A 6,541-nucleotide genomic window follows, 5' to 3' on the forward strand; every position below is an offset into this window, starting at 1 on the left:
CATTGTTATTTTATGACTTACCGGGTTAGTTGGTTAGGGTCCGTAGTGAATTTAGAGTGAATTGAGACACTTAGTCTCTTAATTAAAATCTTAAGCTAGAATAGTCGATCGGATATCGACTTATGCGTAAACAACCTTGGATTGGAATTTTGATGGTCTCATTAGCTCTGTTGGGTGATTCTGGACTTAGGAGCGTGTCCGGATTGTGATTTGGAGGTCGGGAGTATAATTAGGCTTGAAATGGCGAAAGTCAAATTTTTTGGAAAGTTTGATCGGGGGGTTGACTTTTTTGATATCGGGGTTGGATCCCAATTTCGGAAGTTGCAGTAGGTTCGTGGGGTCATTTCTGACTTGTGTGCAAAATTTGAGGTCAATCGGACGTGATTTGATAGGTTTCGACGTCATTTGTAGAATTTGGAAATTTCGAAGTTCATTAGGCTTGAATCCGTGTGTAATTCGAGTTTTCGATATTGTTGGAGGTGATTTGAAGATTCAACTAAGTTTGTATGATGTTTTAAGACGTGTTGGTATGTTTCGTTGAGGTCCCGGGAGCCTCGAGTTGATTTCGGGTGATTAACGGTTCAAGATTTTAAGTTGAAGAACTATTGAAGTTTGAGGGCTGCTGGTGTAATCGCATCTGCGGATTGGGGACCGCAGATGCGAGCGAGAAAAGACTCTTGTCGGATTTTGAGACATGGGCCCTTGGGCCGATTTGAGCCAATTTCGGATTTTGGCTTATAGTTTCGTGTCTTTCTTATGGAATTGATTCCTTTAGCCTATATTAATTATATTGTACTGGTTGTGGCTAGATTCGGGGCGTTTGGAGACTGATTCGAGAGGCAAAGGCACTTTGGAGTAGAGTTTTGCGCAATTTGAGGTAAGTAACAGTTTTAGATCTGGTCCTGAGGGTATGAAACCCCGGATTATTGGATTATATGAGTACTTCGGAGGTGACGCACATGCTAGGTGACAGGCGTGTGGGCGTGCACCATGGGAATTGGGACTTGGTCCATTCCGTGAAATTGGAAAGTTGAATAAACTTGTTGTTAGCTATGTGCCCTTTCTGCGCAGTCAAAATTTGATAGTGAATCATGCTAGAAATCATGCTTAGTCTATGTGTGGGTGATGTAAAGACCCTAGTGGTCATGATACGTATTGAACCTTCCTGCTTATTGTTACTTGTACTCAGTATTACTTGCATAATATACCCCAGTCTCTGTTATTCCCTGCTGATACATTATATCATTTTGGTTTGGGCTAATTCCCCTTTATTACTGAGGGCCATGAGACTATAGAGGTTGATGACTGAGTGAGTCCGAGAACCTATTTGTGAGGTATTGATACCATAGCACGAGAGTTGCCCGTGCGGATCTTGATATGACACTATAGCACGTGAGTTATTCTTGCAACACATGAGTTGTCTGTACGGATCCACATATTGATACTATAGAACATGAGTTGTCCGTGTGGATTATAGCGCTTGGGCTGTAGGAGCCTCTCCGGATTCTGTACACCTCCAATGAGTGCAGGTACCTACTGAGCGTGAATATTGAGGGCTGAGAGCCGAGTGTTGAGCTATTGAGAGAGCCTGAGGGACTGTTGCCCTGAGAGGTTGCACTTGTTTCATTTGTTGCTACACTTAGATGATTTATGTCATATTTATAAAACTTCTAGAAAATATTGTATCCTGTTTTACCTGAACTTGGTAATGTGTAACTGACTTGACATAAATAGCCGTAATTGAAACATGTCTATTTTTATTGTTGAAATTACTGAAATGAACTGTATTTGTATAGCTCGTCAATACCTTTCAGTTCCTTAATTATTATTGTTATTTACTGAGTTGGTTCTATTCATGCTACACCCTGCACTTCGTGTGTAGATCTAGGTGTTTCTGGTCACGGAGGACGTTGATCTCGTGCGTGGTTGAGTATCGGAGATTCACGAGGTAGCTGCCGGCATTCGCAGTCCTTGTCTCTCCTTCCTTGTTATCTTTTCTGTATTGGTACTTTGACGCAGGCTTTTGTAGATATTGTTTCTTAGACTGGTTGTTTAGATGTTCATGACTTGGTGACACCCGATGTTTTGGGCTATTTTTCCGCATTGTATTTTGAGTTTAACTCTTGTTTTTACGAAAACTTTGTCATGTAAAAGCTTTGACTTATCGTTTGCAAAACATTGAAAGTATTTTTGAGAATCGGCTTGCCTTGTACCATCGATAGGTGCTAACACGACAGGTTATGATTTTGGGTCGTGATAAGTTGGTATCAGAGCCTAGGTTACATAGGTCTCACGAGTCATGAGCATGTTTAGTAGAGTTTTGCGGATCGGTATGAAGACATTTGTACTTATCTTCGAGAGGCTGCCGAACCCTTAGGAAACTTCACATTCTTAAATTCTTGTTGTGCGATCTTTTGATTCTGGTAACTAAATTTCTGTTGTTTTAATTATCTCACAAATAGTGAGGATGTGTACTACGAGGTAGGATGGAAAGCCACCAGTACCACCAGTCAGGGCCGCAAGAGGTCGAGGTCGCGGTAGAGACTGCGGTGGGGTCAGAGGTGCAGCTCGCACAACAGCTAGGGCAGCACCTGCGGATCCACCAGTTGCCCCAGTTCAGGAGCAGGTTACAGTTGTGGATGAGCCGGTGGAACCAGCTCAGGCACCACCCGTGCCCATTGTGATTCCAGGCCTTCAGGAGGCCTTAGCTCAGATTCTGACCGCATGTACCAGTCTTGATCAGGCGGTCTCTGTTCCGGCCGCACCAACCACTTCTCAGGATGGGGGAGATGCTCAGACTCCCACCGCCCGCATACCAGAGCAGGTGGTACATAGACTCCAGACACCGGGGGTACCACCAGCCCATCCTGTTGCAGCAGCTCAGGACGGTGTGGTTCCTGTCATGCCTGATGATGAGCAGCGTAGATTGGAGAGGTTTGGGAGACTCCAGCCTCCATCTTTCAATGGTACAGAAGGAGAGGATGCACATGGCTTCTTGGATAAGTGCCAGAGGATACCCCATACAGCAGGTATTCTAGAGACCAGTAGGGTCTCGTTCACTACCTTTCAGTTCTCTCAGAAGAGTTGGTGAGTTACGACCCAGAAATTTAAAAATCTCTTCGTTTGCGCAGGAAATGATAAACATCATCTCCTCAAAGTATAGCTTGTGAAGAAATGGAGAATGAAAAGCTTAACAATAACCAACTTCCACCACATCAGGTGGAAGAACAGTTCGATGAGGTGGCTCTACAACATGACAAAATACTAAGAGATTATGCAAGGCCGGATCATTTTGAAGGAGAATCAAGTGTGAGGAGACCACCAATTGCAGCAAACAACTTTTGAAATTCACACATGTTTGATTCAAACCATTCGACAATCATGTCAGTTTACTGGTGATGCGAGTGAAGATCCCCACACCCATCTAATTGATTTTATTGAATTAGATGAAACTTGCAGATATAATAGAGTCCCAACAGACGCTATCAGGTTGCGGATTTTTCCTTTTCCATTAAAAGGTGAAGTAAAAATATGGTTGCGAAGTCTGCCAAGAGGTTCGGTTACTACATGGGACCAAATGACTCAGAAATTTCTTAATAAAATTTTTTCACCTGCAAAAACATTTAAAATGAAGCAAGAAATCAATATTTTTATGTAGACAGATTCTGAATCTGTATACCAAGCATGGGAACAATTAAAAGCAATGTTAAAAAAATGCCCACACCATGGCATCCAAGATCCTGATATCTTATATATTTTTATCATGGTGTTAAACCCGCTGCTAGAAATGTAATTGATGCAGCATCAGGAGGATCCATAATGAGCAAAACCACTACAGAAGCCATGCAATTGCTCAATAAAATTTCAGAAAATGTTGTTCAATGGCCCTCAGACAGAATGATTGTTAAGAAAGCAACATGATTCAATCAAGTTGAAGCTTGGAATTCATTAGCACAACAAATTGCAATCCTGACACAAAAAGTTGAGGCTTTTCAGGTAAATACTCAATCATCATATCAACATGAGAACTGTGACGTTTGTAGAGGTAATCATCACAATCATGAGTTTCAAGCTTCAACGCAAAATGAAGAACAAGCAAATGCTATTGGTTATAGAAATAGTTATCCATTTGGTAGTCCCATGGCACAAAAACGCCCGGGATTCCAATGGAGTAACCCAAATGGTGTTGAAAATCCTCAAAGTTTTTTTAATCAAAAGCAATAGGTGCATGGACCATCTAGTTTTCAAAATCAAAATAGAGGGCAACAAGATTTTCAACAATATCAACAACAACCCCAAAGAGCTCATCAACAAAGCCTTGAAGACATGATGTACAAATTCATTAAGGCTAGAGACGAGAAAGTTAAAAGTCAAAATTCAGCCATCAAGAATTTGGAAATCCAGATGAGCCAATTAGCAACCCTCATGTCTGGGCAAATAATAAAAGGTTCTCTACCAAGTAACACCGAGAAAATCCAAAAGAACACCTCAAAGCCATCTCTTTGCGGTCAGGTAAAACTCTTGATGATCCATATGTAGATATACAAGGAAAGTCACAAGAGGTGGAACAGGTAAATAAAGGTGAGAAAAAAAGAGACTCTGAACTTCTAAAAGAACAAAAAGATAAAGGTAAAAAAGGTACAATAAAATGAATTGATGACAATTCCTTACTCTGTACCCCTCCCCTTTCCCCAAAAGCTAAAAAGAGAAGCTTGACAAACAGTTCTCAAGGTTTCTAGAAATTTTAAAACAGCTTTACATTAACATACCTTTTACAAATGCTTTGAAGCAAATGCCGGCATATGCTAAATTTCTTAAAGAAATTTTGTCAAGTAAAAGAAAATTGGAAGAAGTTTCAGTAGTTAAGCTTACCAAAAAATGTAGTGTTATACTTCAAAATAAGCTTCCACGGAAACTTGGTGATCCATGCAGTTTTACAATTCCTTGTACTTTGGGAGGTGCTCACTTTGAAAAAGCATTATGTGATTCAAGTGCTTCAATAAATCTAATGCCCTTTTTAATTTTCAGAAAATTCAAACTTGGTGAAATAAAGGACACTGGTGTGTCTCTACAATTGGCTTATCAAAGTACTAAAAAATCAAAAGGAATACTTAAAATTGTCCTCGTTAGAGTTGATAAATTTATATTCCCAGTAGATTTTATAGTACTTGAAATGGAAGAAAATACTGAGGTACCATTGATTTTAGGCAGACCATTTCTTGCAACATGAAGAGCAATAACTCAACCAAGCCACGCTTGTCACCAAATCCTAGAGTATTGCCACGAAACACTAGTAAGGCCTCATTCTAAGACATCCTAACTTAGAACCACATCTCTCTAAGGCTCACAAGCCGTTGTATTCCTTCTTAAGCACCCTATAAGTACCACCACCGAGACACCCACTCTGAAGAAATCTCATGTGAACTTAAAATTATTCTTTTACCTTTCTTATACTGGAATGTAGAATTCATAGTCATACAGAATTACCGCGAGTCCCGATACCATCAAACGCAAATCTTAGATTCTATCCATACACAAGTCCGAAAAAATATTCAATTGCTATATATAAATCTCGGACCCATTAGTTACTTCTCAAGAGTCACCCACTTGGTTCAAAATTGAATTGCACCGCCCAAATGGGCCAAAAGACACACGCCCGATTAGCACAACAATACTCAAAGAAATAACCATGCCTTAACACCACTGGCCAAATTCATATTCCATGCGCACTACATTCTTCGCAATTTACAACTTAATCATTCCATGATTTTTTTCATATTTTCGTAAGTGCATTATATCCCGTATTCAGGAAATTTCCTTACTCGATTCATCCTCGATCTCAGCCTCTGCAGTCATAACTGCTCCACAAGTATGTCTCGGACCAAAACTTAATTTAACCTATAACCATGAAATCGAATTGTCAATAGTAGGCTCCCCCACTTGGCTCAAAACCATAGATAAAGACATTCAATAATTCACAATACCCATATTCAATTACTGCCATAACACCGTAGTGAGATTTAACTAAATTCTTCCCAAGCTGCTGCATCACAAACTATATGGTACCTCAAATCGTCTACTAAGCCCGCCTTCATTCTCGTGACGGTCAGGTCAACTTTCTTGACCAATTCAAATTCAAATCCCAATACATATGCCCCACTGGTAGAAAAGAAGATTATCCACACAACATTATAAAGGTCACAACTCTGTAGTTTATTCCGCAGGTGATAACCCGCATGTTTAGCCTCAAACTGGCATCTTTCTATACCCTTTTTACTGCCATAACTCCTACATAATCACTTAAACTTCATGAGTTTGAACTCATCAACAAGACACGAAAATTTAATTTGTTCCACAATTACACCACGTAAAAGATCCTTCAACACATTCATAACTCGAGACTCTATGTCAAATCGAGACAGAAGTCAAATACCCAATAGTCTTTTTTACATCTCAAACAAGCATTTTTTTTTCACTTTCAAACCATCTGAACACATCCCGCAGTCACAATATAATCATTATATGGTCATCCAGCGATTCA

At 40.1% G+C, this 6,541-nt stretch overlaps 1 non-coding gene across 1 annotated transcript; it reads right to left on the minus strand.

Moving 5' to 3' along the window:
• Window positions 1-3,625: 3,625 nt before the first annotated feature.
• LOC117275282 (small nucleolar RNA R71) lies at window positions 3,626-3,732 on the minus strand. Its single transcript, XR_004505446.1, has one exon. It is a non-coding gene; the product is annotated as a small nucleolar RNA R71 (small nucleolar RNA).
• Window positions 3,733-6,541: the final 2,809 nt, after the last annotated feature.

This window comes from Nicotiana tomentosiformis, chromosome 12, assembly GCF_000390325.3.
Source record: "Nicotiana tomentosiformis chromosome 12, ASM39032v3, whole genome shotgun sequence".
In the NCBI taxonomy this organism is placed as follows: Eukaryota; Viridiplantae; Streptophyta; class Magnoliopsida; order Solanales; family Solanaceae; genus Nicotiana; species Nicotiana tomentosiformis.